We start from the raw sequence: 26629 nt of genomic DNA, 5'->3' as shown, positions 1-26629 counted from the left end.
GTACTGGAGCAATTCCTGGGTTGGGTAGCTGACTCACAGTTGTTCTATTGGGATGCTTTTAGCAGACACACATGTTACGTGGTATCTTGTATGTTATCATACATGACATTAAACATATAATACAGAGAAAACTGATCTCCTTCGAACTGAATTTTGAGACAGGAAGGTGTAGGGGAAAGATCTTGATGTGGGTGTTAGTTACAAGGGTATACACAGATGTCTCACATGACCTGGTTCAAATCCTGGAAAGCGGTCTACACTCACACTCCCTTGTCTCCATCCCTTATGCAAGACTCATGAAAGGACTCAGAGGGGGTTCAGTGGGGTGGGTGGGGAGTGGTAAGGGCTCCCCTCCTGTGACATGCGCCCTCCCATACTGCCCCCAGCCCATCCCCCCAGTCCTGACACCCCCTCCCTGCATGAATATCACCCCCAACTTCTTCCCCCTATGCAGCCCAGGCCTCCCTGACACCAACCTCCCCCCACTTGTATACTCTCCAACCCCTCCCCTGCCACCCCACCCCATTGGGGCACATCAAGGGTGAGGGCAGAGAGCCTGGCCAGGGCCAACTCCAGGCGGGGTGGGGAAACCCTAGGCTTGGGCTGAGCGAGGACCCTGCCCTTCCTCAGGCCATCCCAGGCAGGGGACACTAGAGACACAGCCAGCCCCACAAGCTGGGCCTTCCACGATCACCCCCGCCCTGCAGGCCTGGAAATAAAGCCAACGCTGAGTGCTTACTCAGTGCCAAGCCCAGTGCAGACACCTTCATTCACAGAGAGCGGATTTATGCCATGCCTACTGTGTGCCAGGCATATTTCTGGACCTTGAGGATGCCAGGGTGTCCCTGCCCTATTGGAAGTCAAACCCAAACAAGGACAGAGACCAGATACCCCACATCCCAGAAGGAAATGCAAAGCTTGGTGAGTGCTAGGTAGGCAGATGCAGGGGCAGCATGGGGAAGGGCCCCTGGGTCAGGGCAGGCCTTTCTAGGAGGCCATGTAAACTGTGACCTGAGGCAGAGGGAGCAGGATGTGCACAGGCTTGGGGGTGGGTGGGTAGGTGGGGGTGCGCTGGCACCCATGCTCTGGAGTCCGTGCTGAGGGCCAGGGTCTGTGACCAGAAAGGCAAGGGGCAGCCCACTCCAGGCCCAGCTCCAAGGCTAGCCCCCTTTTCCTCCCGGGGTGGCTGGGGGCTCAGGGCAGACCATACTGCTAAGAGAAGGGGGTTCCTGGGGGTCTGCATTTCCTCTGGGGGTCACCCTCCTCAGACCCTCAGAGACAACCTGGGACGGTCTCCCCACCTTGTGCCCCCCTTTACTGAGAACCAGGCTGGGCCAGAACTTGGTTTGTAGACAGTTGCAGAAGAAGACAAAGACCACCGTGCCCTGAACGCTCACACTCAGTTCTACCTCATGGGATTGGCGGAGGGAGTGACCTGGGCATCTGCATTTGCAGACACTCCCGTGATGACTGGGAGGCTCCCCTGCCCCCTCTGAGGCCACCAGGGCCCCTCCAACATACAAAGCTTGCCTGGCCCTGCCCACTGAACTCTTTCCCGGCTCCCACCACCCTCAGGCTTTGGAAAATAAGACCTCCTCTCTGGGTGGCCCCCAGGGTTGCATGGCAACAGAGTGCAAAGGTGAGGCAGTTCAGTGACCCAGAGGCTACATTAATTCTGAGAGCGCTGGCACACGGTGATGGTGTCTGGGATGCGCCAGTGACTTCAGGGGGCCATGGCAGCAGCCCTGTTGGAACCCTGGGGGGGTCAATCGGGGTGTTAGACACGGGGACAGGCTCCCAAGAGGGGCTCTCGGCTAGAGTCCCTCCCTTGGTGTCCCCGCACTGCCCAACCGCCAGAGTAGCCCAGCTGCTGGGGGCTCGGCCGGCAGTGTGGGCTGCAGCCAGCGGCTCCCGCCCAGGACCTACGGGCAGGGCAGAGAGGCCCCAGGATCAGGCGCCGCCACCGCCTATGGCTCCCTACCATTGTCAGAGCGCTGCCACGGGCTGATCACATCCAACCTCCCGCCAGTGACATCAGAGGGCCATGGCGGTGGCGCCGATGGAACACTGGGTGTCCAATCTTGGTGATGTCTGGTGGATGGGCTGCCAAGAGGTGCTCTCAGCCAGGGTCCCGCCCCTCGGTGTCCCCACGCAGCACAACTACCGAGTAGCCCCAAAGCTCAGTGCTTGGCCTCCAGTGTGGGCGGCAGCCAGGCGCCTGAGGCTCCACTGGGACCTACACGTGGAAGAGAGGCCCCAGGATCACACCCCGCCACCGCCTACAGCCACCTACAATTCTCAGAGCATTGGCATGGTGATTACCTCCGGCAGTGTGACAGTGACGTCAGAGGGTGATAGCGGTGGTGGGGGCGGCAGGAAGGCGGCAGGTGGGGGCGGCAGGCAGGGGCGACAGGAAGCGGTGGCAGGCAGCGGGACGCAGGTGTCAGTGGCAAGCAGCGGTAAGTGTCAACAGGCCGGCCTTGGAGATAGGAATAGGCGGCAGCAGTGGGTGGCAGGCAGTGGCGGCAGGCATCATTGGCAGGCATCATTGGCAGGCAATGGCGGCAGGCAGGCGGCGGACAGGTGGTGGCAGGCAGCGGGCTGCAGGCGGTGGCGACAGCAAGGGTAGGCAGTGGTGGCTGGCTGTGGTAGGCAGGCGGCGGCAGGCGGGGAGGAAGCGGCAGCGGCGGAGGTGGCAGGAAGGGAGACAGGAAAGTGGCGTTGGCAGCGGCAAGTGGTGGCAGCAGCGGGGGGCGGGCAGGTGGCAGCCAGCGTCGGCAGTAGCGGCAGTGGGAAGCAACAGCGTTGGCAGGCAGTGGCTGGTGGCAGGCGGCAGGCTGCGGCAGGCAGGCGGAGGTGGCAGCGGGTGTAGGCAGTGGCGGCAGGCAGGCGGCAGGCAGCGGCGGGCTAGTGGGAGCAGGTGGCTGTGGCAGCCGCGGTGGGAAGTGGCAGCAGCAGGCGGCGGTGGGCAGCGGCGGCGGTGGGGGTAGGCAGCAGCAGCAGGTGGCGACAGGCGATGGCTGCAGGAAGTGGCAGCAGGCAGGCGGCAGGGGTAGGTGGCGGCGGCAGGCAGGCCTGGGCGAGTGGCAGGCAGGCAGCAGCAGGAGGCGGTGGCAGCGGCGGCTGCAGCGGCTGCAGGGGCGGCAGAGGGCAGCAGCGGGCGGCAGTGTTGGGAAGCCCCGGGTCATTGGGTGGCAGCGTATGGCAGCCTCAGCAGCAGGCGCCGTTGGCTTCCGCAGTCAGCGGCGGAAGCAGGGGGCCGCAACTGAGGTAGAGGTGGGGTGAGCCGTAGGTTGGGTGAGCGGCGGCAGCATGGGGGAGCGTGGGTCAGCATGGGGAGGGGAGCCAGAAGTGTGCCTCGGCGGCAGCAGCGTCAATGAGCATCCGCAGCAGCGGCAGCAGGGGGCTTGTCAGCGGCGTCAGCAGGAGTCAGTGTTGGGCGGCAGTGGCAGCAGAGGTAGGTGCCGGGTTAGTGGGTGTCATTGTGCAGCAGCGGGTGTCAGCAGGAGGCGGTGGAGGCAGGGGCGGCAGCAGCTGGTGGGGGCAGCAGGCCAGGATGGCGATAGGGGCGTCAGTGCTGGGCAGGCATCGCCAGCAGGGAGCGGGCGGCAGCGGGTGGCAGCTGGGGCAGTGGTGTTGGCAGCTGGCAGTGGCGTCAGTGGTGGGCAGCGGGTGTCAGTGGTGGCAGCGGCGGAGGTCGGGGCGTTAGTGGGCGCCCGGTAGGGGTGGAAGCAGGGGGAGCCGGTGGCAGTGGTGCCGTTGGAACCCTAGCATGCTGCGGGTCCGAGGAAAAGGTGCCCTGCAGCCTGGTATCCGCAGGGGACGGAGGGGGCAGCCCAGGACCCGGAGGCCGAGCCTAAGGCCGACTGCCAAGTCCTGCTTCCTCCCACTGGGGAGGCCAGGTGAGTTCGGCCTCCGCCCTGGGCCTGAGCCTCAGTCTCTCCATCTGTAAATTGGGCAGAACAGCAAAACCTTAGGGTTATGGTGCAGATTTAACATAGGTAATGAGCTTCTTCTAGACTGCTTGATAGTGCAAGTTGTCATTCCTCTTATTGCACTTCCAGCTGCATGACCTTGAGCAAGAGAGGTCATCGCCATTCCTCAGAATTCTCATCTGAGAGATGGAACTGGAGATAGTCCCTATATAGGCTTGTTTTGGGGATTTAGTGAATTCGTAAATGGAACCCATTTCCAGAGTCAATGTAAACCCCGGTTCCTGGCACGGGATAAGCGCAGTACCAGCGTTTGAGACTACTATTCTACAAGTATTGGTTATTGTTATCACTAGCACTGGGGAAGGAACACCAACGTGATTGTCATCCTCTTGTTTATCAACGTGAGTTAATTGAGGAGCTGCTCTGTGCCTGCCCCTGGCATAAGCATTCTACACCCTTTATCAGTTTGAACATCTCAGTGGGCTAGGGTCCTGATAGGGCTCTGAGTCATAGAGACACAGATAATGTTTGGAACCAGATTTCAAACCCTTGTCTTTGCGGCTCCAAAACCTGTGCTTCAAAGCTCTCCATGATTGGGGTGTATCCCAAACCCTCATGCCTCCATGCTTGGCTCTGCCCCTTACAGCTCAGAACAGGGCCTAACACAGAGGAATAAGTGTTCCCTATTTCCGTTACCATCGTTGTCTTTATTCATTTGCAGTGCTTTACGGGCACAGATGTAACGGCGGTGGTTAGTGATTCAGATCAACAGCTGAAGGACCATCCCACCTGAGAGAAATGAGACCAATTTTATGTGCTTCTCTCCCTCTAGAATGCCAGGCAAGAGACACTGATGACTCAGATTACCAGTGAATTGAAGAAGTTGGCTGCCCAGCCGAAAGAGCTTGAGTAGACAGCAGCACCGACCTTTTGTAGGATCTCAAAAGACACCTACGCGACGGAACATGCCCAGGGATTTGGAAAACCGGTAAGGCACTTTCCATATACCCTGCATTGTTCTTCTTCCTCCACTTCTTCAGTATCCCCCAGGAACTCCCTGCTTCTTCCTGTACCCCTAAGCGGGATGCAGTGCCCACTGCTCTGAGTAGAGAGGAGCCCAGCACTTTACATGCTGTTCTGTGCATGCACTCACCAGTGTACAAAGCTCTCCTGTAGCCTTTGCGAGGAACAGGAGGGCAGCTTCCCACACAGATTTTGGCAGGTCTGTGCACTTTCTGAGTCCCCTGAACAGTGGTGTATGGCTTATCTGTTTAAATCCAGTTTTGTCTTGGTTTGTTTTACAAGACCTTTTCCTTAGGATAACTTGTAAGATTACTCTCTTAGCAACTTCCAGGCTTGCAGTACAGTGTTATTAACTGTGGTCGCCATGTTGTATGTTACATCCTGTGACTTACTTATTTTATAGCTGTAAGTTGGAATCTTTTGACCCATCACCCAATTCACACCCATCCCCCTGCCCGTCAACCACCAATCTGATCCCTGTATCTTTAAGCTCAGTTTTTTAGATTCCATATAAAAGTGAGATCATACAGTATTTGTCTTTGATTTCTTTCACATAGCATCGTGCCCTCAGGGTCCATCCATGTTGTTGCAAATGGAAAGATTTCATTTTTTTGTTATGGCTGAATAGTATTGCAGTGTGTCTACATACACCACATCTTCTTTATCAGTTCATTCCCCCATGGACACGTAGGTTGTCCTCCTATCTTAGCTGTTATAAATAATGCTGCAGTGAACATGGGGGGTTCATACATCTTTTCAAATAGGTGTTTTTGTTTTCTTTGGATAAATCGCTAGAAGGGAAATTGCTGGACTGTAGGGTCGTTCTAGTTTTACTGTTTTGAGGAGCCTGCATACTGTTTTCCACAGTGCTTGCATCTACTTACTTTCCCACCAATAGTGCACCGGGGTTCCCTTTCCCCCACATCCTGGCTAATGTTTGTTATTTCTTGTCTTTTTGCTACTAACCCTTCTAACCAGTGTGAGGTGGTATCCCATTGTTTTGATTTGCATTTCCCTGATGATTAATGATGTTGAGCACCTTTTCATCTACATGTTGGCTCTCTGGATGTCTTCTCTGGATAATGCCATTTGGATAATCCTTCCACTTTTTAACCACATTGTTTTTGTTGTGACTGAGTTGTAGGAGTTTTTTATATATATTGGATATTAACTTTTATCAGATCTATGATCTGCAAATCTTTTCTCCCAGGCAGTAAATTGCCTATTTATTTTGTTGGTGATTTTCTTTGCTGGGCAGGAGCTTTTGAGCTTGATGTAGATGTGCTTATTTATTTTTACTTTCGTCGCCTTTGCTTTTGGAGTGTGAACCACAAAAATCACTACCAGGATATATGTCGAGCAGCTTTTCCTCTAGTTTTCTGCTAAGAGTTTTAGGGTTTCAGGTCTTATATTCAAGTCTTGAATGTATTTGGAGTTAATTTTTGTGTATAATGTAAGACAGTGGTGCAGTTTCATTCTTTTGCATGGGGCTGTCCAGTTTTCCCAGCACCCTTGATTAAAGAGACTGTTCTTTCCCCCTTGTATATTCTTGGCTCCTTGGTCATAATGTATTGGACCATAGATGTGTGGGTATCCTTCTGGGCTCTCTCTTCTGTGCTGGTGATCTGTGTGTCTGTGTTTAAGCCAGTATGCCAGCAATCACTATAGGTTTGTAACAGAGTTTGAAACTGGGAGTCTGATGCTTCCAGCTTTGTTCTTTTTTAAGATTGCTTTTGCTATTCAGAGTATTTTGTGGTTCCACACAATTATGAAAGATTCTGTGTCTTATGTCTTTGAAAAATGTGTTTGAAATTTGGTAAGAATTGCACTGAATCTGTAGAGAGCTTTGGGTAGTATAGACATTTTAACACTATTAATTCTTCTAATCCATGAGCATGAAATGTCCATTTTGTTGTGTTGTCTTCAGTTTCTTTCCTTAATGTCGTACAGTTTTCTGTATATCAGCTTTCACCTCCTTGGGAAAATTTATCCCTAGGTTTTTTTTTTTTTTTTTGATGCAGTTGTTAATCTGATTGTTTTTTAAATTTAGTTTTCTTTTTTTAAAGATTTTATTTATTTATTTATTTGACAGACACAGAGACAGTGAGAGCAGGAACACAAGCAGAGGGCATGGGAGAGGGAGAAGCAGGCTTCCCGCTGAGCAGGGAGCCCAATGTGGGACTCGATCCAGGACTCCAGGATCATGACCCAAGCCGAAGGCAGCTGCTTAATGACTGAGCCACCCAGGCACCCTAAATTTATTTTTCTGATAATTCGTTATTTAGTGTATAATAATGCAACAGATTTTTATGTATCTTTTATCCTGCAACTTTACTGACTATATTTATTTTAATACTTTTTGGTGTTGTCTTTAGGGTATTTTACATACAATATCATGTCATCTGAAAATAGTGACCTTTACTTCTTCCTTTTGAATTTGGATGCCTTTTATTTATTTATTTTTTCTTCTGTAATTGCTCTGACTAGGATTTTCGGTACTACAATTGACCCATGGCCAACGTGGGTTTGAATTGTGGGTCCAATTAAGACCTGGGTTATTTTCAGTAAATACAGATATTGCTGTAAATGTATTTTCCTTTTGGATTTTCTTTTTTTTTTTCTTTTCAAATTTTTATTTAAATGTTAGTTACTTAACACACAGTGCAATACTGGTTTCAGGAGAATTCAGGGATTCATCACTTGCACTGATCTTTATTATTTCTCTTCTCCTGCTGGGTTTAGGCTTTATTTGCTGTTCTTTCTCCAGCTCCTTTAGGTGTAGGGTTAGGTTGTGTATTTGAGACCTTTCTTGTTTCTTGAGAAAGGCTTGTATTGCTATATACTTTCCTCTCAGGACTGTCTTTGCTGTATCCCAAAGATTTTGGACAGTTGTGTTTTCATTTGCATTGGTTTCCATGAATTTTTTTAATTCTTCTTTAATTTCCTGGTTGACCCATTCGTTCTTTAGTAGGATGGTCTTTAGCCTCCATGTATTTGAGTTCTTTCCGACTTTCCTCTTGTGAATGAGTTCTAGTTTCAAACACTGTGGTCTGAAAATATGCAGGGAATAATCCCAATCTTTTGGTACCAGTTGAGACCTGATTTGTGACCTAGGATGTGATCAATTCTGGAGAATGTTCCATGGGCACTAGAGAAGAATGTGTATTCCGTTCTTTGGGATGGAATGTTCTGAATCTGTCTGTGATGTCCATTGGGTCCAGTGTGTCATTTAAAGTCTTTATTTCCTTGTTGGTCTTTTGCTTAGATGATCTGTCCATTTCCGTCAGGGGGGTGTTAAAGTCCCCACTATTATTCTATTGTTGTCAAAGTGTTTCTTTGCTTTTGTTATTAATTGCCTTATATAATCGGCTGCTCCCATGTTAGGGGCATAGATATTTACAATTGTTAGATCTTCTTGTTGGATAGACCCTTTTAGTAGGATATAATGTCCTTCCTCATCTCTTATTCCAGTCTTTGTTTTAAAATCTAATTCATCGGGCACCTGGGTGGCTCAGTCATTAAGCATCTGCCTTCGGCACAGGTCATGATCCCAGGGTCCTGGGATCGAGTCCCACATCGGGCTCCCTGCTCGGCGAGTAGACTGCTTCTCCCTCTGACCCTCTCCCCTGCTTGTGTTCCTTCTCTCGCTGTCTCTCCCTCTGTCAAATAAATAAATAAAATCTTTAAAAAAAATCTAATTTGTCTGATATAAGGATTGCTACCCCAGCTTTCTTTTGGTGTCCTTTAGCATGGGAAATGGTTTCCCCCCGCCTCACTTTCAATCTGGGGGTGTCTTTGGGTCTAAAATGAGTCTCTTGCAGACAGCATATTGATGGGTCTTGTTTTTTAATCCATTCTGATAGCCTGTGTCTTTTGATTGGGGCATTTAGCCCATTTACTTTCAGGGTAACTATTGAAAGTTATGAATTTAGTGCCACTGTATTGTTTGTAAGGTGACTGTTCCTGTATATTGTCTGTGTTCCTTTCTGGTCTATGCTGCTTTTAGGTTCTCTTTGCTTAGAGGACCCCTTTCAATATTTCTTGGAGGGCTGGTTTCGTGTGTGCAAATTCCTTTAGTTTTTGTTTGTCCTGGAAGCTTTTTATCTCTCCTTCAATTTTTAATGACAGCCTAGCTGGATATAGAATTCTTGGCTGCAATTCTTGGTTTGATCATGGGAGCTTTTGTGCCCTGCAAGCTTTCTGTACAGCTTTGGAGGACGAGAGTGAAAATGGTGGCCTCCCAATCCCCGCCTGGAGGAGCTGGGAACTCGGGGCCCCGCTCCTCAGTGCGCCCCCAGAGAAAAGCAGTCAGTCACTCCCGTGTCCCCGGTCTCCGGCCGCACTCCGTGCTCACCCAGCCTGTGACCGAGCGTTTCTATCTTTGGCACCCGACTCTGTGTGGAGTCTCCAAACCCAGCAGTTTCATGCGGTGTGTGCCCGCGCTGCTCCTCCCAGGGGAGGAAGGGGAGTCTCCCGGGATCTACCACTTGTTGGGTCCCTGCTAGAGGAGCAGTGGCCTGACTGCCGTGGATCACGGTTTATGGCAACCCCGAGGTGAGAGCCTGCACCTCGGCTCCGTCTCTGCAGCTGTCTTCCCCGTTCCGATACCTGGGAGCTCTGCCGCACTCAGGCACCCCCAGTCTTTCTGTGACCCTGAGGGTCCTGAGACCACACTGTCCCATGAGGGTTCCACTCCCAGCCTAGTCACTGGAGCAACGTTCCTCAGTGGAGCCAACTTCTAAAAGTTCGGATTTTGTGCTCCGCGGCTCTATCACTTGCCAGAAGCAGCTGACGGGAGGCCCCCTCCCCCGCCGTCTATCCTCCCGAATATCGCCTCGGATTCACTTCTTCGCATGTCCTACCTTCCAGAAAGTGGTCGCTTTTCTTTTCAGAGAGTTGTTGCTATTCTTTTCTTCAATCTCCTGTTGAGTTTGTAGGTGATCAGAATGGTTTGATCCCTATCCAGCCGAATTCCTGAGACCAGACGAAATCCAGGTCTCCTACTCCTCTTCCATCTTGCTCTGCCTAGCCAGGAAAGACGTTTTTAAACAAGGTTTTTTTAAATAAAAGATTTATAGAATGGCAGATATAAAATGAATATTTAAGTCTTTATGTGGCCCCTTCCGGGGCATCCTTTTTTTTTTTTTTTTTTTTTTTAGTTCATGTAAAATACAGTGCAGTATTGGTTTCTGGAGTAGAATTCAGTGCTTCATCACTTATAAATAGCACTCAGTGGTGATCACAACAAGTGCCCTCTTTTATACCCATCGTCCATCTGCCCAACCCGGACCCACTTCCCTCCATCAACCCACAGTGTGCAGAGCTGTCTGCACTCTGAAAGTTCTATCATAACCAACCCATCGCCATGGTGACTGATGATGCAACCATTTCAACTTCCATTTCAACTGTCACTCTGTGAGCCGAGCCCTTGCAGTTTGGTAACAGGGGTGAAGTTTCCCACGATGGGCAACCTGAATTGCTGTTCTACAGGTATGTTCATATGGATTTTCTGAATTCTCTTCTCTCAAGTTGGCTGCCTCACTTCTAGAGAAATTTGTTTCCTTTTTTTTCTGTTCATGGCCACCTTCCAATTTGTCCACACTGATAGATGAATATTCTAGGTGTTCTGGATTAGTTACTTTTGATTGTTCGATGAAGCTGGCTTCCTTAAATACCTTCTAAATCCAGAAAACTGTACTATTTCTGAATGCCAGTTTCGTACATAGTCCTACCGAGAACGCACACAGGGAACACACCACACTGCTCTCATTGGATCAGGAGAATCTTGATGCCATCCAAGAACACATTATAGGGAAAGGAATTACAAGTCACCTCTTCTTAAGGTGGACGACAAAATCTGGAAGCAACTGTGAGCAGTCTAAATCCAGACATTTTTAGAAGGAGAGAAACTGGAATATCTTTTGGTATTTTCATGGGTTGATGGGGAAGGGTTCATTGGCTGTCTAGATGATGCCTGGGAGAGAACGAGAAGGGACTGTGCGATCGGGTAGGTGGAATGAACATTTAGCAGCTGAGTAATGGGCTGTCTCCCTTCAAAGATAGTCCTGGGGTGGATTTTCAAGGCCGTGTGTATGGAGGGGACTCTCTAAGAGGAGACAGGAGACTGTCCCCTAACCCTAGACTGTTGAGAAAGGACAAAGAGACGTGAGAGTAGAGACTGCAAGTGGGGGAGGTAGGAAGGAGTAGGGAGGAACTCATTCCAGCCAGTGTAGCCTCATTTTAGTTCAGGCCACTCAGACCATTCCTTAGATCAACAGTAAGACATTCAGCATCAGAGACTGACTTCCTTAAAGCAAACATCTCCAGCCTGGATGGCCACTTCCACGATAATTCCCGTGAATTGCTGCTGGGGATTGGTGAGCTGAAGGCAAGCGAATTCCTGGTAGGGTCACAGTGTGACAGGTGGTTTGGAATGGCCTGGATTTTGAATCATCCTGGGAGCCAAGCAAAGCGCCCGTCACAGTGGGTGGTCAACTGCCCTTTGGGAAGAACCTGGGGGACTGAGCTGACATTGCAAAAAAATGGGGGAAAGTGGCCAAACTGCACTTCTCTGATGCTTCACTGAGGCTCAACTGGAAGAACCTCCAGCATATCTCATGACCAGAACCCTAACGCAGAGGTGAATTGGGATTGAAATTGTTCTTGTGGTACAGACACCTCCTGCAGGGCACAGGTGGATTTGAGAAAGTGAGGGCAGCTCTTGGTTCAGGGGTTCAGGACATTTCCTCGGGGGCCCTGGGCCAGTGTCAGGTCCTCAGGATCTCTCTCCCCAGGGAAACAACTACATTCCTGTGCCGGATCCATCACTCACCAGAGACAGTCACTTCATCTCCCTACCTTTTTAGGGCCCTCCACTATAAAATATGGGTTAGCCACCCCATATTTTCCGCTCCAATGCTGCTGGTGCGGGGATAACAAGAGGGGATGATACACTTTCTCTGAGAGCTGTAAAGCTTCATTCCCAGGTGAAGGACAAAGACTGAGCTTCCAACCTCCCATGCAGTGGAGTCATCCGAGTCCCATGTCTGGATTCACCCACTACCAGGTGTCTAGCTCATTCTATAGGAAATCAGAACCTGAATACCTCCAGAGCAATTGTGAAGCATCAGTCCTTTACTATGTGCGAGGCTCTACTTGGAGGAAATCACTTTTAGCATTTACAACAGCACACTGATGAATAGGAGGTATGAATATTTCCACATTTCAGAGCAGGAAACTGAGACACAGAGGGCTCTCGGTAACTCTCTCAGGTATGGGGACCTTCTAAATGGGATGTGAATCCAGGCCATCAGCCATGGTCACTGTGCTTTTGTTGCCTTTCTTTCACGTCCCTGCTACCTCACAGTAGTTGACCACAAAACCTGTCTGTTGGGGGACGTCAGGACACACCGCCCTGCAACATCTTCCTAAGTACAACGTTGAAGGACAAATGTCTGCTAGACAGTTGGTGAGTAGGGGGAGCAGAAGGTTGAACTAGGAGTAAATTATGACTCCTGCCCCGATGGCAAGATGCCAACAACGCTCTCTATTTCTATGCATTTCCCAGGACTCTGTGTGGAAGGAGGGAAGGAAGTTGTGGAGCCCTCCACAACCACTTCGGCGTCTTCCAAAAAAAAAAAAAGAAAAGTGTCCGCTTCTCCCTCCAAAACCAGGTCTTCCATATTGGGGACACCATGGAAGGTACTGTGGAAATTTACTCATTAAGTTGATTTAGAAATAATTCTTTTATTCAGTAGCATAGGCATAACAGAAGAATATAAAAATGCTGAGACAATTTTCTTATTATTTCATATACACATATTTAAATATATTAAGTCCATCACCATTAACTATAGAAGTCAAGATGAATTTCTCCCTGAAACTGGATCCATGTGTCATAGGAAAAAACTGTCTACTAGCTGAATGTATGGACCTTAGCTATTTTTTGAACACAAGTCAATACAGATCTCTCCATGAAACTCTGTTTCTCGATTTTTGGTAACTAGGCAACCATGGTTTGAACCGGTTTAGATTAACATAAAATTGGAATAGATAAGACAGGAAGTTCCCATATCCCACCCCTCCACTTCCCTCCATTAACCACATCTTACATGTGTGTACAATATACCTTACAATTAACGAAACAACCTCAAACTTTTTAAGAACTAGAGTCCACAGTTTACATTAAAATACATTATTTGTGTTTACCGTTCTACACGTTTGGCAAATGCGTAATGTCAAGTATTCCTGTTCCGGTGACAGACAGAAATCTGTGCACCAACGTTCGAGACAGCAGTATTGCCAGTAGCCATAGACACACACAACCCACAAATCCATCCTGTGAGGGAATGGAATACGTACACATAATGGAATGCTATTCAGCCATATGAAAAAACTAAAGTATTCAATATTCTACGAAATGGATGGGCCTTGAAGAACTAAGATGCTTTTTGAAAGAAGGCACGCACAGAAAGACATGTGTTACACGATCCCACTCTTTGAGGAAACGATAGTAGGGAAATTGGTAAACCCAGAACGTAGAAAGTAGGACGGAGGGGGGAACGGGTGGGGTGCAGCCATTTTTCATGGGTACAGATGTTACTTCGGATGGAAATGCTTTGGATATAGATGGTAGTGCTGACTTCAAAGCCTTACGCATGTAAATAGTGTTGTTGAGTAACACTTATTAATAAAAGCATAAACACTATATAGATTCCATCCCATAAAAAACTAATACTCCGAGGCAATAGAGGACAGATCCCGTCACAGCATAAATGCCGGGATGAAAGCTGACGTGGTCCCGTGACGGGGGAAGAAGTGGGAATGTGCCTGGCTTGGTCACCGATCACATACATTCACTGTGGCCCCGTGTCCACATCAGGGAAAACTCCCTGAGTCATTCCTGTGTAGTGCAACCAATACCCTGACAGCTACTCTGTGTTCTCCTAGATCCTGAGGAGTGCCAGACCGACGACCTTCCCAGGGACAGGACAGAGGAAGGGGCCCCACCTGTCCCTGATGTAAGCTCACCTCTCTTTCTCTGAGCTAGAAACGTCCCTTCCTTGATTTCCTCTTCCATCAGTGCAGGATGAAAATCCGGCACTACACCTTAGAGATGATAAAGCAGTCTCCTTTGTTGGAGGAATGCTGAGTGAAAGTCTGTTATGAACTGACAGTGGACACAAAACGGGTGACGAAGGAGGACAGCCTGTTACAAACTGTATGGGATTAAACACCTTTTCAGCTGAAAATGGTTCGCCTTGGAAAAGAATTTTCTCTCTGTTGACCAGAATGGACTTCAGAGGTCTGCCATGAAGGGCTCAAGCATCACTATATATGTCCTCTTTCACTTGGGTGGGGGGACCCTGGCTCAACCATTGTATCCCATCCAATTACCTGAAGTCCTTGCACCAAACAAAAGAGCTGTGAGAACAGTGTACAGGATGGTGTGATCCTCATAGTGTTTTATTTTCTCCAATCACAGCTGGATGCGGCGAGAAACAAAAACTGTACGTATTTAAGAGTATCACTCTTTGTGGTGAAGTCTAGGGTAAAAAGAAGTTTGCAACCTGATTTGGGGTTCCCCCAGGGAATGAGGGTTGGGGTAGTTTGAGAGCGACTGTCCAGTAAGGCACTGTGATCGCGTTGTACAGGGCCTGGAAGAACTATGGCATATAGAAGGTATGACTTGTGTGCATGTGCGTTGAAGGGCGCACACGCGCATGTGTGTGTCTGTGGGTGTGTGTGTCTATGTGTTATGATTGTTAATGTAGATGTGTGCAATTTCAGGAGGTATTTCTCACACTTCCATCATAATAAGACTGTCACCCTTCTGAAACACTCAAAACACCGTGGCACACTTTACATACTCATTCCCTCCATCACCACAGCTGTACCTAGAGGAGGTTTCCCTTTCCTTTCCTGAGATGGGGATGGTACGGAGATGAATGATCCAAACCCTTGACCTCCTCCATGGAGAGCCAAGCTGGGAACCACAAGCACACACTCGCCTCCTGTCCCCATCCACCCACACTCCCTTACTAGTTCTTGAGCAGCCACACCAGTGTCCTCACAGTGCCTCTGTATCCTCCTAGCTGCTCCCGAGGGCATGATTGAAAGACTCAGTTCGAAGGCAGAGGAAGAAACTGTGACTCTCCCTCAGGTAAAGTCATTTTTTTTAAGTTTGTATTTTTATGAGAGAGAGAGAGAGAGAGAGAGAGAGAGAGAGGAGGCAGGGTGAGTAGCAGAGGGAGAGGGAGAAGCTGGCTCCCCGTTGAGCACGGGGATCCATCCCAGTTCCCTGGGATCATGACCTGAGCTGAAGTCACACGCTTAAACAACTGAGACACTCAGGTCCTATGGTAAAGTCATTTTCTGTGTCTGAAATACAACCATTGTTTTATTTCTATTTCCTTGAACAACTGAGCATGTACATTCCAGAGGATATATACAATGTCCTCGGCATTGAGAGTTTCCTGTGAGTTTATACTACTAACTGACCCGTATTTAGAGGGGCATTAAAACAAACCTCACCACCAATTAGTTACACAATGTATGATAGCGGGCATTTTCCAGGAGACAATCTTGTCTGTGGAAAATAACTTTGTATTTGCTGATTAAAATGGACTTGTGAGATCTGACATTCAAAGGTGGAGCCTTTTTTGCAGGTGATTTTATTAGTTTTTTGATCATAAACTCAATGATGTATCCCATCTAGCTTGCTCACATCACCAAGAGAACAAAAGATGTGTGCCAACGGTTCGCACAGGATGATGTGATCCTTACAGTGTTTCCTTTTCTCTAACTGTAGGAGGAGGCAACCGGAAATGGTCCAAGTACATATTCTAAGATCAGTCAATTCTTGAGGACAAATCTAGCTGATGCACAAAGTGGGGCTTTCTCCTCCTCTTTGGTCTGGAGAGCTTCGCTGATTCTGGGCTCCTGCTGGGAATGGAGGCTGGGGTTGAGTGAGAAAAACTGATTGTCCTGTAGAAACCTATGGCCCTGTTCTACAGTCCCTGGAAGCAAGTAGGTCACTTAGGTGGTGTGGCTGGTGTGTATGAGGGTTGGGGGTTGTTTCTGTGAGTCGATGGGATGGGATTGTGCATGTGGGTGTGTGATTGCATGTGTTTCACCGGAAGACATTTCCCACATACACAGATCAATACAAGTGGCAAATTTCCAAAGGTAAACCTCATCCGCACAGTGCACACCACCTAGGACACCATATTCCTCTCCGACCGGAGCTACACCTGGAGGTTTGCTTAGGGCTCCCTTTCCTCAGATGGGAATGGGGCAGAAATGAAGGGCCCAACATCTGTCATAGTTGGGGATAATTCCCATCCATGACCAAAGCAGAGAAGAATCAGGAAGACATTTTGATCTATCAAAAAATCATCATTAGCCTTCAAAAATGCTCACAGCTTAAAAGCACATGCTGAAGGGTAAGTGGCAAATGAGGACTCCCAGTAAAGCTTCATCATTAGGTTGGTGCCTGACCAAACTTGCTGCAAATCTCCTGCATGGCCAGGTGAGAATGTCCGTGCTCTCACCAGGCCTCATGAACTTGCCACTTGCTGGCGGGGGGGGGGGGGGGGAATTCCTGGAAAGAATGGGTCCCACTGACTCTAGGACACACACATTGCACAGAAATGGAAGACTGGAAAGAAACAGCGTGTCGTTCACGGTGGCTATTTTGAAATGCAGGCATGTCAGTAGGTTGAAAGCCTGTATCTTTGATTTTCCTCATGATAAATGATTAGTGAACAAATATAAACCTGGAGGGTAGTTTTGGTAGGATTGAATGCAGTCTTGCAACACGGTGTTCTCTAAATGAATTCCAATCTTCTAGAAGAGATGATATCTGTGTAGGAGCAGCGTAGGTTTATCCTGGCAAAGAATCAGTCTTGAAAATGGCCACAACACAAGCTCACTTTTGCTGAACTTCAAAGGTCAGTAGGGTTCATAGGATTCTGTCAGTAAAACGTAGCATGGATATTAGTGTTTACCCTCTTTCAGATTGACGGTTTCACCCTGATTCAATTCCCTGTAGCTAAAATTCAGAGGCAGTCTTTCTCTTTACTTTCCTGCTCCTCTCCCTGACCATTCTTGATGCAGCGGCAGATCAGTCCATACTCATGAACCACCCTTGCCATACTCTTGTGCACATGTCCACGCCAAGCAAAGCTCCCAAAGCAATTCCTGAGCCACTTCACCAGTGTCCTGACAGTTTCTGTGTGTTTCTACCTAGCTTCCCCGGATGGCCTGATGGATGACCTTTCCTTGGAGAGTGAAGAGGCAAAGGGCCCATTTTTCACCAAGGTGGTAAGATGGCCTTTCTTTGTGTGAGATACAACATTTATATTTTCTCTTTCAGTCGAGGTCAGATGCAAAAATCTCAGCAAGTACAATTTATGTGGTGGGGAGAATGTTTAGTGACAGTCTATTTTCAACTGATACTTGATTCCAAAGACACTGAGGAAAAAAAAGCAGGATCAGTTAGTCTTCAGGCTAGTGAGCTTTTCCGCGGGCAGCAGTATTCCTCCTTGCCAATGATTTGGCACATGCATCCTGTAGGAAGATCTGATGCCTGTGCCCATGACTAAGTTTGCTCTGTTCATGCTTTGGGGTTCGCTGGCATCTGTCACCCTTTCCCACCTGGTTTTTTCCCATCACCAAGATCACACAAGTGCTGTGCAAACAGGACAAGGCATGATTCGATGCTCATAATGTTTTCTTCTCTGAAATCGCAGGTGGCCCTGCTGGAACCTGACAGTGGTAAGTATTCTGGACTCTAGAGCCACGCCCTTGTTTGGAACAAGGTGGAAAATGGTAAAGGTGGGGCTTTATTGCAGGCTCAGTGTTGAGAGCCACCCTAATTCCAGGTCCTGCTGGAATGAGAATAAGAGTCCATGTACCAGAAAGGGATTTTCTGGGTAAAGACCTATGGCCACATGACACTGTCCCCGGAAGCTACTGTCATGCCCTTAGGTGGTGTAGGTTTGTGTGCGGGGCAGTAGCTGTGTCCTTCAGATTGACTATTTCACACTTTTTCTATTCCCTGTAGCTCGAATTCAGAGGCAGCATTCCTATTTACTTTGCTGCGCCTCTCCATGACCTTCTCCATCCACGAAGGCCAACGGCAGCTCAGTCCATACTGATTAACCACCTGTCTCCATTCAGTTGTACATATGTGCACAGCAAGCAAAGCCCCCTGAGCAATTCCTGAGGAGTCCCACCAGTGTCCTGACTGTTTCTGTGTCAATCAACCTAGATTCGCTGGATAGCACATGTGACCTTTCCTTGGACAGCATGGATGGAGAGGGCCCATTTTTCACCAAGGTGGTAACCTTTCTTTGTGTGAGATCCAACATTCTTTTCTTCTCTTTCAATCAAAGTCAGATGCAAAAATCTCAGCGTGTACATCCCACTTGATATATACACTTTACTTGGCGGGGAAAATGTTCAGTGAGAGTCTATTACCCACTGATACCTAATAAGAAAGACATTTAAAAAAACAGGAGCATCAGCTACAGTCTGCAGGGTAGTGAGCTTTTCCACGGGTAGCAGTATTCCTTCTTGCCAATGATTTTGTCAAATGGACCCGGGACGTGCATCCTGTAGGAAGATCTGATGCCTCTATCCATGACTAATTTGCTCTGTTTGCGTTTTGGGGTTTGCTGGCCTCTGTCACCCTTTCCCACCTAGTTTTCTCCCATCACCAAGATAAGAAAAGAGCTGTGCAAACAGGACAAGGCATGATTCGATGCTCATAATGTTTTCTTCTCTGAAATCGTAGGTGGCCCTCCTGAAAAGTAAGACAGGTACGTATTCTGCATTCTAGAGTCACTCACTTGTTTGGAACCAACTGGAAAATGGGAAGGGTGGGGCTTTATGGCAGGCTCAATGTTGAGAGCTACCCTGATTCCAGGACCTGCTGTAATGAGAACAGGTGATATGGAAATAGAAAGGGATTTTCCAGGTAAAGACCTGGGTCCCCATGGCACTGTCCCAAGAAGCTACTGTGCTGCCCTTAGGTGGTGTAGGTTTGTGTGCGGGCCAGTAGGTGTGCCTTTCAGCTCCACTATTTCACTTATTCAATTCCCTGTAGCTCAAATTCAGAGGCAGTGTTTCTTTGCTGCTCTTCTCCTTGACCTATCTTCATCCACCAAGCAAAGGCCAACAGCAGCTCAGTCCATACTGAATCACTGCCCGTCTCCATACACTTGTACGTGTGTGCACAGCAAGAAAAGCTCCGGGAGCTCTTCCTGAGGGGTCCCCCCAGTGTCCTGACAGTTTCTGTGTATATCTACCTAGATTCCCTGGAGACCGTGTTGGAGGACCTACCCGTGGACAGCGTAGAGGGAGAGGCCCCATCAGTCCCCAAGGTGGTAAGCTGGCCTTTCTTTGTGTGAGGTCCAACATTCTTTTTTTCCTCTATCAATCGAAGTCAGATACAAAAAACACAGCGTGTACATCCCACTTGTTATATACACGTTACCCGATGCAGAAAATGTTTAGTGAGAGTCTATTATCGACGGATACCTGATTCCAAAGTCATTTAAAAAACAGCAGGGTTAGTTACAGTCTGCAGGCTAGCAAGCTTTCCATGGGTAGCAGTACTCCTCCTCACCAATGATTTTGTCAAATGGACCCGGGACGTGCATCCCGTAGGAAGATCTGATGCCTGTGTCCATGACTAAGTTTGCTCTGTTCGTGTTTTGGGGTTCACTGGCCTCTGTCATCCTTTCCCGCCTAGTTTTCTCTATCACCAAGATAACAAAAAGCTGTGCAAACAGGACAAGGCATGATTCGATGCTCATAATGTTTTCTTCTCTGAAATCGTAGGCAGCCCTGCTGGAACCTGACAGTGGTAAGTATTCTGTACTCTAGAGTCACTCACTCGTTCAGAACAATCTGGAAAATGGGAAAGGTGGGGCTTTATTGCAGGCTCAAAGTTGAGAGCCACCCTGATTCCAGGTCCTGCTGGAATGAGTATGGGTGGTATGGAAATAGAAAGGGATTTTCCGGGTCAAGACCTGTGGCCACATGGCACTGTCCCCGGAAGCTGCTGTGCTGCCCTTAGGTGGTGTAGGTTTGTGTGCGGGGTAGTAGGGGTGTCTACATGTGAATCCAAGTGCTTTGATTCTCAGGGTGTGTGTGTGTGTGTGCGTGTGTGTGTTAGTTTGGTGAATGGTGCGTTTCCCTAGGTGTATGTTTCCTTAAACACTGCAATTAATGGTGCCCAATTTCTCAGTGAAATTTCCCATCACTGTCACATCATGAATGTATATGCACGTGAAAACACTTCAACATGCACAATTTAAATATGTGTTCCTTACTTGCAAATACACATCAATTCACCTGGAAAACAAATCTCATCACCAACTAGGAAGAGGATAACCACAGATTTCTGTTTGACAATCCCTATTCCTCCAGGTGACTCTCACCTCATGGCAGGCTGCGTGGCATGAATGGTCATGGTCCCCCACTCCTGCCACTTCACTCACACACAACGCTCTTCTCTGGAGGCCCCAGAGTGAGTCTTCCCACCCCAATCTGAAGCACTGAGTACCGGGACAGACGCCTTCCTCCTGCAGGTGGCTTCTGGGGCAGCCTCGTGCCACACCCAGTTCTGGGGGGAACCTGAGAAAGGAACAGCGGCCAGGAAGAGTGGGGCCAATTCACTCCATCTTTCCCCTTTGACATCTACCATTTACCTTCAGATACGGTGTCTAAGAATAAAACTGTCATTCTCACGAGGAAAACCACACGCCTACCACTGATCCTAGGTGTGGCTCTCTGAGGTGGGCAAAAAAAAGTGTAGGATCAAAGGAGAAATGAGGTCTTCTTCAGGGACTGAGCATCACTGTGGGTACCTGGGCCTCTACCAAGGAGGAAGGAAGGGTGCTCTGTGCATCGCAAGGTGGGGAAAGAGAACCTCAAACCTCAACACTGTGCCGGGAGAATCACCACTCACTTCCCTGTCCATCTGCCAGTGCAAGAGGGACTTGTTTGATTCCAAAGGCTTTTGCAAGTAAACAAGTGAAGGTAGTTCTTTTAAGTCACTGTGAATGTAAACAGGGCCAAATTAGGGTTTGCGTTTTCTTTTGGAGCATGAATCCTCTGAGAAACATGTATTTTAAGACGAGCTGATTTTCCAGAGAAAGACATGTATCATATGACCTCACTGATATGAGGAATTGTTAATCTCAGAAAACAAACTGAGTGTTGCTGGAGTGGTGGGGGGTGGGAGGGATGGGGTGGCTGGGTGATAGACATTGGGGAGGGTATGTGCTATGGTGAGCGCTGTGAATTGTGCAAAACTGTTGAATCACAGATCTGTACTTCTGAAACAAATAATGCAACATATGTTAAGAAAAAAGAAAAAGAAGAAGATAGCAGGAGGGGAAGAATGAAGGGGAGTAAGTTAGAGGGGGAGACGAACCATAAGAGACGATGGACTGTGAAAAACAAACTGAGGGTTCTAGAGGGGAGGAGGTGGGGGGATGGGTTAGCCTGGTGATGGGTATTAAAGACGGCACATTCTGCATGGAGCACTGGGTGTTATGCACAAACAGTGAATCATGGAACACTACATCAAAAACTAATGATGTAATGTATGGTGATTAACATAACAATAAAAATTTAAAAAAAGAGGAGCTGATTTTCATACATCTATTTTCCTCAAAGAAACAAGAACAAATAGACTGCTCGCTTTTAAAGTGTCATTTGTTTATCCAATAACAACTGTCCCAGTCAAAGAAGGAAAGTGGTCCTAGAAATCGTTAATCTGTACATCGTAGTTTCCATTGCTGGAGGTTGACTGCAAAGTTTCGAGATCAGGAGCACCAGTGTTATCTGAGCCCACACTGCCCACACGTAGCATAGTATTAGCTCCTTCGTGAATGGGGATGAGAAAGGACGTGGCCAAGTTGCTGGGGTCACACTGTGTAGACATCTTCGTCGGCACCTGGACAGAGCAGCTTTCTGTCATCCTCTCCATCTAGCTGTGCGACCCTTCCCCTCTTTCCCACCCACCAAACCCTGTCGCCTGTAGTATAAACACATGTCACAACGCATCTACCCTCTTGACGAATTTCCAAGTGTATGGCACACTATTGTCAACTCGATGTGCATGGTTTTGCACCAGGTCTCTAGATTCTTCCATCTGGCACGACTCAATCTCCATAAGCATGGAACAGCAACACATCGCCTCCTCCCTAAACTCTTGGCACCCACCCTTCTGCTCTCTGCTTCCATGACTCTGACTACTTTACATTCCTCATGTAAATGCAACCAGACAGTAGCGGTTTCGTGGTGATTGGCTTCTTTCACTCACATTAGTGCCCCTGATGACATTCATGGGTCCACAATGACAGGTATTCCTCCTCCTCTAAAAGCTAAATAGCTTGGATATTGTATGGATATACCAATTTGTCCTTGAAATTCATCTGTAAGTGAACCCTTGGCTATTTTCCATACCCTGGGTACTGTGCATAATGCTGCAGAGATGGGACTGCAGGTGTATCTTCAACATAATGATTTAAATTCCTTTGGCTGGAGACACACAGACGTGGGCGTGCTGGATCTATGGGAGTTCCTTTGACAACTGTTTCAGGACACTCAACTCACGTTTCCAGGGTAGTTGCACCATTCTGCATTCCACTAATAGCATACAAAGACTCAAATTTTTGCATCCTTCCAACATTGGTTTTGGGTTTCAATTTCTGGATTGGGTCCTCGCTACCCTAACAGATGAAGTGATAGCTTTTGGATTTACGTTGCCCTCATGATGCGTTAGGTTGAGCATCTTTTCAGATGTCTGTGGGCCAGTGATTTGTTTTCCTTTGCAGCCAAGTCTATTCAAGTCTTTTCCCTATTTTCTAATTTGGTTAAATGCCGTTCATATTTTCTTTTCCATTTTGTAAATGAACACATTTTCTGATAGAAGGATTGCAAATATTGTCTCTAATATGTAGGCTGCCTTTTCATTCTGTTAGTTGTTTCAGGAGACTATGCTTTTTCTAATGTGTAGTTTTGTCAATGATCATTGTGCCATGAATGAGTGCATTTATTTGGGGGCTCTCTATTTTGTTCCAAGGTGTCCCTGCCTTTTTTTATGCCAGCACCTTGCCTTTTGCTTGGTGTAGGTACAGACTGTATTTTAAAGTCAGCATCTACATGCTGGCTAACTGAACATAATAATAATTATTAAAAAAAAGTCAGCATCCATGGAGCCACCACCTCGTTCTTCATTCTCTAGAATGTTTTGGCTTTTTGTGTTCCTTTGTGGTTCCATGTATATTTTAGCAGTTTCTCTATTTCTATAAAATGATATTGTGATTTGGGTAGGTGTTGCCATTGAATGTGTACACCCTTTCTTCTAGGAACTTAGTGTTCCCCTTACTCTTTTACTGTCCAAAGGCCTCCAATAGTGCCTGGCAGGTGTGTGTGAGCCCAGGAACTACCTACATATAAATGGTCATATTAGGCCAGCAATTAATGTGAGAGAAATAAGCAGGGGAGCAGAGGTTTTGTCTAGCTCATTGGTGGCTACTAGTGCTCTGCTATCCAAGGAGCCTGTCTACAATCCATTTTGACACAGTTATTCATTAACTCAAAGAAGTATACTAAAATAATAGAATAAAATCAAACATCCAATGGCTCACACACACTAGCCACATGCCAAGTGTCCCATAACTGTTGGAATTTCAGATTCTGACATTTGGAGGGGAGAACTGTAATGTGTATGTAGAATGGACACTCTGAAGTGATTCCTGCAGCATCTTGCTCTCATTAGAAGGTTCAAAACTGTGATCCCTGGCTTGTTGAATGGCTCTGAGTCCACCAGCCCCATGAACATCTGACAACATACCAGAAAGGTAGGGCAGATGCTGCATGACTCATAGTCAGCTCAACTCAAGTGGTATGAATGGCTGAGTCTCTCCCTCTAATAACAGGATTGTTCCTCTTTCTGTTGCTACAGATTTGCGTGTGGAGAGCGTACACAACTCGAGCAGTAAGGAGGAAGCACTCAGCGAACAGTACTCAGGTAGGGAACAGTGGGAGAAAGTCCCTGGGCACGTGGGGTTGCACCTGCTGCTCTGGAGAATGAAGAAGGTGGATAAGAAATCAGAAAGGAAAGGGAAACATTGGTGACAGGGATGATTTGTTCATTTCATCTTTTCTGACTGAGAAGAAGAGAAACTGTGTCCATGGGCGTTTAGTGTATGCTGGGTTTGGAATCATCAGTCCTCGGAGGGCTATTTTCATGATCTTTCCCATAAAACCTACACTTCCCTCCCTCTGCCGCTGCCGAAAGGCAAAGCTTGGTTCCTTTGGTCACCGCCTCTCGGGGATTGTGCATGAGAGCTTCTGTGCTTCTCTTGTCATTGACCTACAATGCACATGACTCGGCGGCCACAACAACCCTCTCCCGCACACGAGCACCAGGACACTAAGTGCCAGGGAGAGCCAGGAGCGGGAAGAGGGGTAAACTCTCTCACTCATGACGTCCGGGACCTGTACCAAACCTTCCTGGTTCTGTCCTGGTGGCTGTACCTTAAAGAGGACGCCCAGAGCCAGAGGAGGTAAAGATCATTTCTGCTGGTGGCACTGCATAGGCTGCCGTGGCACTTAGCTTCCGCCAGCCTCCACAGCCCACCCGAGGCTGACCTGGACACGTGCCTCCAGGGGAGAGACGCCCCTGTGCAGCGGCCCGGGAAACCCTCGGCGGCGGGCCGGGGTCCTAGAGGCCTGTGTGCAGGTGCGGCTGGGCCCGTGGCACACACTCGCTGTCACGGCCCCGCTGACCTGTCACCAGGTGTCATCTAGGCATAGGACAAAGCCTCTGGGCAGCAGGGCCAGGGAGTCGCGGCTCCTCTCCCAACACCCCTCCCTGGGCTCACAACCCTGGCCATGCTCCCCACTCCCCAGTCAGGCCAACCTGTGGGAAGGGAAAGGAGCATCCTCAGGAGAGGAGGAGGAAGGGGAGCAGGGAGGGATAGGAACAAGCACGGAGGAAGGCAAAGTCCTGCACAGACAGTCATGGGGACAGTGAGTGCCTACAGGAGCGACAGGATGACGCAGACTTCACTCCTGGTCAAGGAGAGAACCGGAGGTGGGAAAAGCAGGTGGGAGCTCAGAGACCCACTTCCACCCTGTGTAGAGAAAAGCACCAAGGCCAGGGAGACTCAGAGCCGACGACCCATCACACTGAGGTCAGAGCCCAGCATCCCAGAGCAACAGGCCATAGGTTGTCCCCTCCACTTACTCTCCTTTGTCCTCTCCCACGGCCGCCCCAGCATCACCACTGCTCTCCGCACGCGAAGAGGACTCCAGGGATGAAGAAGAGTCTGATGGAAGGAGCAACATTGTGCCTGTAAGTCATTTCCTCCTCAGGTCTTGCCCTTCCTTTCTCTGCGGTCCATGAGCTCCTCTTCCTGGCTCCTCCCCATTCCCTGGTTTGACGAGGCCCACCTGGAGGACCTGGTCTCCTGCAGGCACTGAGCCTTTGCATCTGCAGTGCTCAGGAAATCACTCTGAAGCCCTCCTCAGCCTTTCTTAGCATCACCCTGATCCCTCACCACTGAGTCTGGGAAGCAGCCCTGAACAGCTGAGCAGGGAGCTGGGCTGGGAGTCCGCAGGGCAGAGCTCACCCTGCTGGAGGGGCGTCAGGAAAGGGAGACGGGGACTGGAACTCCCCACTTGGGTGTTTCCTGACTGGAAAGATGGTTATGCCTGATTCTGCTCTTCCTTGCAGCCCTCAGGATGCTTCCCTTCAATCAACTTGGAAGAAAAAACAAAGGAAGCCATCTCTCAATCAGAAGAGATGGACTTATGAATGGGGTGAGTTTGGCAGGAAATGGGGAAGGCACACACGCACACATGTTCTTCATCGCTTCCCTGACTCACTTGTTGGCACCTCAGGAAACCGCACGAAACCTGGGATGCTGCCCCAGCGCCTGAGCACAAAGAGGAGACAAGAGGAAGTTCCTAGTCCCTGCAGGCTCTAGGATGCCCCGAGCACATTCCACAGGGAACCTCACCCTGATCCGTACAACTTCCTGTGCTGGTCGGGCTTTACCCTCCAGCAGCTGCTGTCCTTGGAGGGAGGGCAGTGGGTACCTGTAGGGACCGGCTCCCAGAAGGTGTATGCACTGTGCTCTCCTGGAAAAGGGCCCTGGGTGTTCTTGATCCCCTCGCTCTGCAGGACCCAGGCCTGCCCTCCAAACCTGCATAACTCAGTAGAGTGCTTCCTTCAGAATATCACTAATTGGGATGAGTGAGTGGTGGTGGTCCAATGGCCACTTCACGCATCTGAGGAATGAGTGAACAAGACCGGCCCCCGGGCTAATGTGAGCAGAACAGCTCACCTCACCCAGCTGTGCATCCCTGTGGGCACATAGTAGGCCCCCGTACCAAGCTGTCACATGTAGGACTGCCACTCACTTGGGAGCTGCCCCACGCCTTGGACCCTCTGAGCCTCCTGAAGCCTTGGGGGAAGTAGGGGGTCACCTCCTGGCATCATTTCTCCATGTGAGTTTCAGGTTCTACTGATTCTGCTCAGCCTGTAGGCAAGATCCTCAGGGGAAGCCCACCCTGTCTTTTCCCAACTCACCCATGCCCTGCCCACAGTGTGTGGACTTTGCAAAGTCACTTCCCATGTG

At 48.8% G+C, this 26629-nt stretch overlaps 2 long non-coding RNA genes across 2 annotated transcripts; both read left to right on the top strand.

Moving 5' to 3' along the window:
- Positions 1-10284: 10284 nt before the first annotated feature.
- On the top strand, positions 10285-15896 carry LOC148162295 (uncharacterized). The gene is made up of 6 exons (XR_015766984.1): positions 10285-10448; positions 12325-12426; positions 12526-12659; positions 13908-13978; positions 15053-15120; positions 15769-15896. It is a non-coding gene; the product is annotated as an uncharacterized LOC148162295 (long non-coding RNA).
- Positions 15897-18243: 2347 nt separating this feature from the next.
- On the top strand, positions 18244-19346 carry LOC148162294 (uncharacterized). Its single transcript, XR_015766983.1, has 3 exons — positions 18244-18299; positions 18757-18781; positions 19275-19346. It is a non-coding gene; the product is annotated as an uncharacterized LOC148162294 (long non-coding RNA).
- Positions 19347-26629: the final 7283 nt, after the last annotated feature.

This window comes from Eumetopias jubatus, unplaced genomic scaffold (genome assembly GCF_037043125.1).
Source record: "Eumetopias jubatus isolate StellerSeaLion01/CBP00866 unplaced genomic scaffold, mEumJub1_p1.0 scaffold_16, whole genome shotgun sequence".
Taxonomy (NCBI): Eukaryota; Metazoa; Chordata; class Mammalia; order Carnivora; family Otariidae; genus Eumetopias; species Eumetopias jubatus.
The sequence above is the reverse complement of the archived record's forward strand: the minus strand, read 5'-3'. Positions and strand labels throughout refer to the sequence as shown.